This window comes from Myotis yumanensis, unplaced genomic scaffold (genome assembly GCF_028538775.1).
Source record: "Myotis yumanensis isolate MYYU_CA2020_CCGP unplaced genomic scaffold, mMyoYum1.0.hap1 SCAF_3, whole genome shotgun sequence".
Classification (NCBI taxonomy): Eukaryota; Metazoa; Chordata; class Mammalia; order Chiroptera; family Vespertilionidae; genus Myotis; species Myotis yumanensis.
This window is the reverse complement of record NW_027223754.1, coordinates 56,581,835-56,590,300: the sequence shown is the minus strand read 5'-3', so window position 1 is coordinate 56,590,300 and position 8,466 is coordinate 56,581,835. Positions and strand designations below refer to the sequence as shown.

The window sequence follows — 8,466 nt, the reverse complement described above, 5'->3', positions numbered from 1 at the left end:
CAACATCTTTCTTAGATGTTTTCTGCCCTCCTAGGAAAGGTTCCATTCTTTCAGAAACTGCATATTCTTAAACAACTCCCAGGCAACTCCTACACTGAGGAATCGCTTTAATTTTTATCATCCTAGTAAAATTACATGATGGTATAGAATCTGAATCTTACTTTCAGTTATATCCAATATCAAATAGTGTATCCCCAAAAGGCTGTAAATACCTATGAAACTATAGTTTAACCATTTGGGTCTAATATTGAAGTGGGATACTGAAGACCAATGCCTGCCTGCGCAGCATCAGCTCTATGCCATCGTGTTTCTGAAAGTCCAGTGTTCATGGTGAAGGTATGCTCTTGACTTAACCATACAATGAGCATTGAATCTAGATAGGAAATTTTAAATAGCCTAGACAGGGATCCTAAAATGTGACCCAAGTATCACTAGACCTTCCTGACCTTTGGGTATTAGATCAGCAGCAATTAAACAAATTCAAAATACAAGTCACTGAAGTCAGTGTGAACAAAGTTGAAATCAACTATAGAAAACATTTGATGGACCATAAGAAAGTTTTCAATCAAATAAATAAAGTATGTGTAAATTGCAAAAGTTATTATTACTAAGCATTTAGAAGAGTTCCTGGCACATAGTTAGCTCTCTTAGCAGTAGTAGTAGCAATAGTAGTAGTAGTAGTAGTAGTAAACAAATGAGTATCTACTATGTCTAAGTACAGTACTACATGCTAGCTAATAGATCAATAGAAAATAAGTTCCTTGCCCCCCCCCCCCCCCCGGGGTTTGAAAACTAGAAGAGAAAACAAATGTTACCAAAAACAGCTGTGGTGACTATTATTAAAGGAATAAGTACGTTTTCTATCATCAAAATTGAAAATTTTTATTTTAGAAGAAACTACTGTGGTTGAGGTGATTTCTTGAATTTGCCTCTGGATCCCATTTTAGAAATAGCAAAGGCAACGATAACTTCTAAGATTTAAGGTATTCTAGAATGTTTAGTGTTTAGGAAAAGTAGTTCCTTGGCATTCTCCCTAAAATTACAGGTTGGGTAGACTGGGTCTCAAAATGATTATTAACAACTTTGGAGAACATGTCAGCAAAAGGGAAAAAATCAGAAGATTAAAATTGTGGGAAATTAAGAAAATAGCAAGTTCATTCTTGAATAAATTTAATTTTATACTTTAAATGCCAAACATGACAAAGAATTCATACTAGTAGTTAAAAAAAAAAAAAAAAAAAAAAAAAAAACAACAACACTTCAATGCCTGGCCAGTGTGGCTCCATGGTTGAGCACCCATCCATTAACCAAGAGGTCAGGGTTGGATTCAGATGGGGGCACGTTCCCAGGTTGCGGGCTCCATTCCCAGTAGGGGGTGCGCAGGAGGCAGCCAATCAATGATTCTCATCATTGATGTTTCTGTCTCTCATTCCCTCTCCTTTCCTCTCTCTGAAATCAATAAAAACATATTAAAATATATATATATATGAACAGCAGGAGTTCGTCAGAGCTCTGGCAGCCTTCCTCAAAAAGTCTGGGAAGCTGAAAGTCCCTGAATGAGCAGACACTGTCATGCTGGCCAAGCATAAAGAGATTGTTCCCCCTGATAAGAACTGGTTCTGCACATGAGCTGCTTCCACAGTGCGGCCCCTGTATGGCTAGGGCAGCACGGAATCAGCTCCACACCCATAATCTATGCAAAGAAATGGTGTCATGCCCAGCCACTTCAGTAGAGACTCCAAGAGCGTGGCCCTCCAGTCCTCCAAGCCATGAAGGGGTTAAAAATGGTTGGGAGCCACAAACTGACACCTCACGGACAGAGATCTGGACAGAATCACCCGACAGGTGGCAATTGCCAATAATAAGCATTAGAATAAATGATGCTGGGTTAGTAAATTGCCTTAACAACATAATGTTTAAAAGAAATTAAGTAGACTATCTTGGGAAGTACTAGATGTCCATCACGTATTTAGTTGAAGCTATTTGACCATCTCCCTGGAATAAAAAGAATTCTTTTACTGGAAAGGAAGATGTGTGTGAGGCTCTGAGCCTGCCTAATTCTGCTATTCCATAACTCTATGATTTTATATTTCAAAATGTATAAGGAATTTCTAATTGAAAAAAATGGTAATTATTTTCTTTTATTTCAATATTACAAACCAGTAACTTTTTACTTTTTAATATATTGTTATTGATTTCAGAGAGGAAGGGCGAGGGAGAGAGAGAGAGAGAGAGAGAAACATCAATGATGAGAGAGAACCATTGATCGGCTGCCTTCTGCATGCCCCACACTGGAGATTGAGCCCGTAATCCAGGCATGTGCCCTGACTGGGAATCGAACGCTGACTTCCTGATTCATAGGTTGATACTCAAACACTGAGTCATGCTGGCCAGGCAACCAGTAACTTTCCAAAGAGAAAATTTTTATAAAGCACAATTTTCAAAAATCCCAAAGAAATCCTTCTCTCTCCGCAGTTTCTGTTTCTGCACTTTTTCATTGTCAATAGCAACAAAATTTTTCAAAAGTTACTTCTCCATAGCCACAATATTTGGACCATTTTTCCCCTCATTAACTGACATCCAAATCTAGTGTCTGTGTTTATTAAATTGGCTGACCTAATAATAGATCTAGATTGGGCTTACTCAAAAAACTGAAAAATAAATGTATGAATTCAATCAATTTGAATAGATAGTCATATTTCTGTCAAATAGTGTATATTAAGTCAATAAATCAATCAACACATATGGTCAGACTTGGTCCTCTGTGTTAAATATGGCTTATTAAGAGATCAACCGAAGGACCTGTATGCATGTATATAAGCATAACCAATGGACACAAGACACTGTGGGGGGAGGGGGAGGGCATGTGTCAGGGAGTAGGGGAGGCTGGAGGAAGGTTAAATGAAAAAAAAAAAAAAGGAGACTTATGTACTACTATTTGTAATACTTTAAACAATAAAAAAATAAATAAATATGGCTTAAACTGTACCCTGAAAGAAATGCCACTGTGTCGCTATGAATCATTATCGGTGCCCATCCTGAATCCCCTTTACTGGGATGATACACCCATCTCTCCAAGAGACCAACTGGCTACTCAGTGGTAAATTGCATGCATTAAATTACATGATACTGTGAGGATAGGTGCTACCTGTAGGATTGGGTAAAGTCCTTAAACCAAGTTCCATCACGTGGTGTTGTGTCCCCAATAAATAGAACTCATAGGTCCAGGTATCAAGCAGTGGAAAACTTCCAATGACTCACTTGAAAAATGTGTGCTTCCCATTCCCACATATATGTACAGTCTCTGGGTCCTAATCGCAAGATAGGGAACATTTCTACCCAAAATACACAATAAACTCCAACTAAACTCAAAGCAATGGCTGCCATTAGTCACCTTGGGATTTTTATGTCAGTAGTCCACCAGGTACAAAAAGTAGCTACCCTAACAGCCAGGAAAATCAACCCTGATCATCAAGAAGAAGTAAGAACTACCACCTAATAATGACATAAATGAATATGTCCACCACATGTTGGGGCATCTCTTGACACACCCATGCCCATTTGTGACTATAAATAGGCAAGTACAGAAACCCCAGTTTCAAAAAGGCATGGTAACCAGAGACTTAGGTTCCTCAGAGATGAAGTTTTTATCAGCCCAAAAAGTCAGTCACCTGGATCCACGAGAAGAGATAGTGTGGGTGAGGGAAATCAAATGAGTGATAGAGGAGGCAAATGATGAGTATCAATGAGGACCTTGGTACCAATGGCAGTAATGGGGGCTATGATTTATCCCACCAAGCCTCCTCTTCTGTTTCCCCAGGAATTGTGATCATAGTCATCTGTATGGTTAGAGTGAATTTAATGTGAAAAGCAAGTGGACCTGAGCAGTACAAGGTGTAGTAGACTGTGGTGAAAGCTATCTTGATGCTCCACCCAGATCCTCTTAAATCAGATCAGGGCACTCATTTTTTTTGGCTACTATGAGTATTGACTGCCTATGGGGTCCACAGCTAAACCCTTGGCAAGAAGACTGCCCTCTGCTATTCCCAGCTACCTGCACCAATCTCCCCTACCCTCAATTCCTATACAGCCCACAGCCTATGACTGGCTGAAAGCAGGGTACTAAATAGTGCCATGCTTGCCTCAAAGCCTGACAGGTTCTTAGTCCACCCCTGTGGATCAGACCAAGATTAAAATTTTGCTTGAGACCACATCATTGTTCAGCTCTTTCCTCTTCATCCATCCTGCTTCACCCTCAATCTCACGAATTTTTCAGAAAAAACACTTCATCAATAAATCATGCACCCTATTGAAGGCTCTGCTCCCAGGGAACTAGAACTAAAAACATCTCAAATTTGATCGTTTATAAGAATCAATAGCTGCCCATGGACAGTTCCAATAAAAGTATAGTGCGGCCAAAAAAACAAACAAACAAAAGAATCAATAGGACAGTTTATTTTATCAGAGGTGGGGAATGTCCGGCCAGTGGGCCATATAAGGCCCTCGAAATCACTTGATTTGGCCCTGCCAAGGCATTAGGGGTGAGTTAATTAAATGTTTGACCAAATATAGCAGGTTAATTTTTAAGTTGATAATTTTGTATGGCTCGAGAATGATGTTATAAATATCCAAATGGCCCTAGGCATAAAAAAGTTCCCCACCCTTGGTATAAGAATCAATAAGACAGTTTATTTTAAATGTATATTTTTGGGCCTTACTTCCAGAGAAATAGATTTAATAGGTGTATGGTGAGCCCAGGGGTTGGCATTTTTAGCAAGGACTGAATATGGATTCAGTCCAATGGTCTACTGACCAGTTTTTGAGGTGCATCCTCTGCCAGGGGTCGCCAACCGGTGGTCCGCAGACCATTGGTGGTCCATGAGGTCCACACACACTCGTCTTCCACAAAGAGAAGCTAGATGTATCACAGACACAATGATATTATCTATCGCTGCACCTTTGAACAAATTTCTCTACGTGACTTTCAGGCTTTTATATTCCGACACATAGCAAACCCCTAACCTCAACTTTTTAATATGGCTTTCACTGTACTCATGTTTGCAACTTCAAAATGTTAATAAAACATGATAAGTGCAAAAGTCAAAATAAAGTAGAAGAGGTGTCATGTAAGTAATGGGTTGCACATTCTTAATTTAAATCATATATATTTATTCACTCACTCAGTAACTGAATACTAACCAAATGAATTTGTAATATATTCCAGTCTAGTTTTATTAGGATTTGTGCTGTATGCGTAATGTGAAAACAAAGAAAATATATTGCTACATCAACTTATATTATTCATGAATATAAAGTTCTGTGTACCTGCCCACGCAGTTAAGAAGATGCATTAAGAAGTCGATTACAATAACAAGAAAAGGTTATTTGAGTCAAATCAAAACAATAAATGGGCTAGAGAAAAATTGTAAAATATTTGTTTTACACTTTCCTCCAGTGACACATAAAACATTATCTCCTTCTCTAAGCAATTATGAACATTTCTACCCTGTCATATGGCATAAAGTGGAGATTTGTTTAAAATCTTTTATGTCTGCAAAGTTAACCAAGCCTCCTTGTCCTTCAGAAAAAGTATATTTTTGATCACCTCAAGCTCACATTCTTATTTGTAGTTATACTCAGACAGATGGATATAGAGAAGCTATTTTAACCAACATTTAATTAACTAATTTATCAAATTTGCTGCACTTTCCATAAAATATAGCAGCACTTGCCAACAGTGTGCAGAACACTCTAGAATATTAGGCTGCTCTCCACTATGTCCATCTGTCTCCTCTCCTCTAGGTAGGCAGTTGAATTTATTCACACACTTGTCTGTGATCCCAGTTATCATCATATTATTTAATTTTGCTAAATATTATATAAATCTGTAAAATACAAGTTCTAACACAAGTGAACATTTCTTGAAGTTAAGATAATCTTCAAAGTATCTTGATAATGTAAACTTGCTTTAAAAATTGCTCTCAAAATATAGAAAGATATAAACAAAGAGAAAAATAGTACAACTAAGAGAATTATGTACTTTCAAATTGCTTCACAGGAGTTTTTGTTGTTGTTGTTGTTGTTGTTCCACTTTAAAGAATCCTAAACTGGAAATTGTCAAGGATTCCAAATGGGTGTGATGTATGCAAGAAATGCCAGGAGGTCCTATTAGACCCACACACAAAACATACTGTCTAATGAATTCACAGGTATGCAGATCTATGTATGGAATTATTTTCTTTTTTAATAATTTTAATATTTTTTTACTTTAAGTGATTTTTTTTAGTTGTCTGACAAATGAATGACCATTTCCAGTCACATCCTCATTAAAAGTATCTACCATACCAGGTGATCCTGTTGATAGGAATAGGCAAAATGAGAAATCAGAGGACTTTTCAAAATCTTTCTGTAAAAAAGGGAAACAGGCAATGGAAACTAAGGAGAAACTAAACAAATAGGACTACGTCAAAATAAAAAGCTTCTGTTCATCAGTTTATGTTGTTCATTTAGGGGAGAGATCAACCAAAGGACTTGTATACATGCATATAAGCATAACCAATGGACACAGACATCAGGAGGTGAGGGCATGAGCTAGGGGGTGGGGGGAAGAAGAGGTAAGGACACAAATATAATACCTTAATCAATAAAGAAAATTTTAAAAAATAAATAAGTAAAAAGCTTCTGCACAGCAAAAGAAACCATCAACAAAACAACAAGAAAGCCCACTTCATGGGAGAACATATTTGCCAATGTTATCTCTGATAAGGGTTCAATCTCCAAAATTTACAGGGAACCCATACAAATTAACAAAAGGAAGACAAACAATCCAGTCAAAAAATAGGCAAATGACCTAAATAAACACTTTTCAAAAGAGGATATACAGAAGGCCAAGAGATGTATGAGAACATGCTCTAAGTCACTAATCATCCGAGAGATGAAAATCAAAACAATGAAGTACCATCTCACACCTGTCAGAATGACTATCACCAACAAATCAACAAACGACAAGTGCTGGTGAGGATGTGAAGAAAAAGGAACCCTCGTGCACTGCTGGTGGGAATGCAGACTGGTGCAGCCACTGTGTAAGACAGAATAGAATTTCCTCAAAAAATTAAAAGTGGAACTCCCATTTGACCCAGTAATCCCACTTCTAGGAATATATTCCAAGAAATCAGAAAGGACATATGCACCCTTATGTTCATAGCAGCACAATTTACAATAGCTAAGATTTGGAAACAGCCTAAGTGCCATCAGCAGATGAGTGGATTAAAAAATTGTGGTACATCTACACAATGGAATACTATGCTGCTATAAAAAAAAGAAGGAACTTTTACCATTTGCAACAGCATGGATGGAACTGGAGAGCATTATGCTAAGCTAAATAAGCCAGTTGGAAAATGATAAATATCACATGATCTCACTCATATTTGGGATATAATAAACAACATAAACTGTTAAAAAAAATAGATCCAGAGAAAAAGAAACACCAGACAGACTGTCCAACCTTAGAGAAAAGATGCGGGGGAGGGGGGGGGCGGGGTTAGAGATCAACCAAAGGACTTGTATGCATGCATATTAGCATAACCAATGGACACAGACATTGGGGTGGTGGGGCCTTGTCCTGGTGGGTGGGAGTGGCTGGGGAGGGGTCAATTAGGGAAAAAGAACATATATGTAATACTTTAAACAATAATAAATAAATAAATAAATAAATAAATAAATAAATAAAGTTTTTAAAATGGGAAACAAGTCAAAATTTTATTTTAAGGTAAGCCACCAAACTACATAATGGGTAAAGCAAAAACTGTGCCTTAGTAAAAATGGATCTGATCAAAAAGTTAAATTTCATGCTAAGATGCATTAATCTGGGATTGCTTCTTTTAAAAATGCTAACACCACCTTTAGGAGCCAAAGTTTGTGAGGAAAACCAAACATGCCTCCTCCCTAAGAAGGCAGATCTTGTTATTCAGTAAATAAACTTTACAAAGAATTAAAGCCTCCTTCTCTCTCTTATAGGTAACCACTTTCCTGAAGTTGAGATGATCAATCTCTTGATATATATACAACTAGAGGCCCAGTGCATGAAAATTCATGCACTGGACGGGGGGTCCCTCAGCTCAGCCTGCCCCCTCTCACAGTCGGGTAGCCCTCAGGGGTGGGAGACGACGCAGCGATCAGGGGAAGGTGATGCCCCATCACACCTCTGCTGCTGCCATTGCTGGCAGCGTAAGCCTCAGCTGGCCCTGGTTACCTGTGCCTCGGGCCGGCCATGGGCAGCTGGGTGGCTGAGGGGTCTGGGGGACACCAGAGACAGGTGCACCAGTGGGGCTGAGGGGACTGGATGCCACCATCTTGTGGCTGTGACGCCGCTATCTTTGAGGGCATGGCAGTCAATTAGCATATTCCCTCCTTATTGGTTGTGGGCGCCGCTATCTTTGAGGGGAGGGCAGTCAATTAGCATATCCC

General features: G+C 38.6%; 1 pseudogene; it reads left to right on the top strand.

Annotated features, from left to right (window-relative positions):
• The first annotated feature begins 270 nt into the window (after nt 1-270).
• LOC139006149 (small ribosomal subunit protein eS19 pseudogene) lies at nt 271-1,872 on the top strand (annotated as a pseudogene).
• Nucleotides 1,873-8,466: the final 6,594 nt, after the last annotated feature.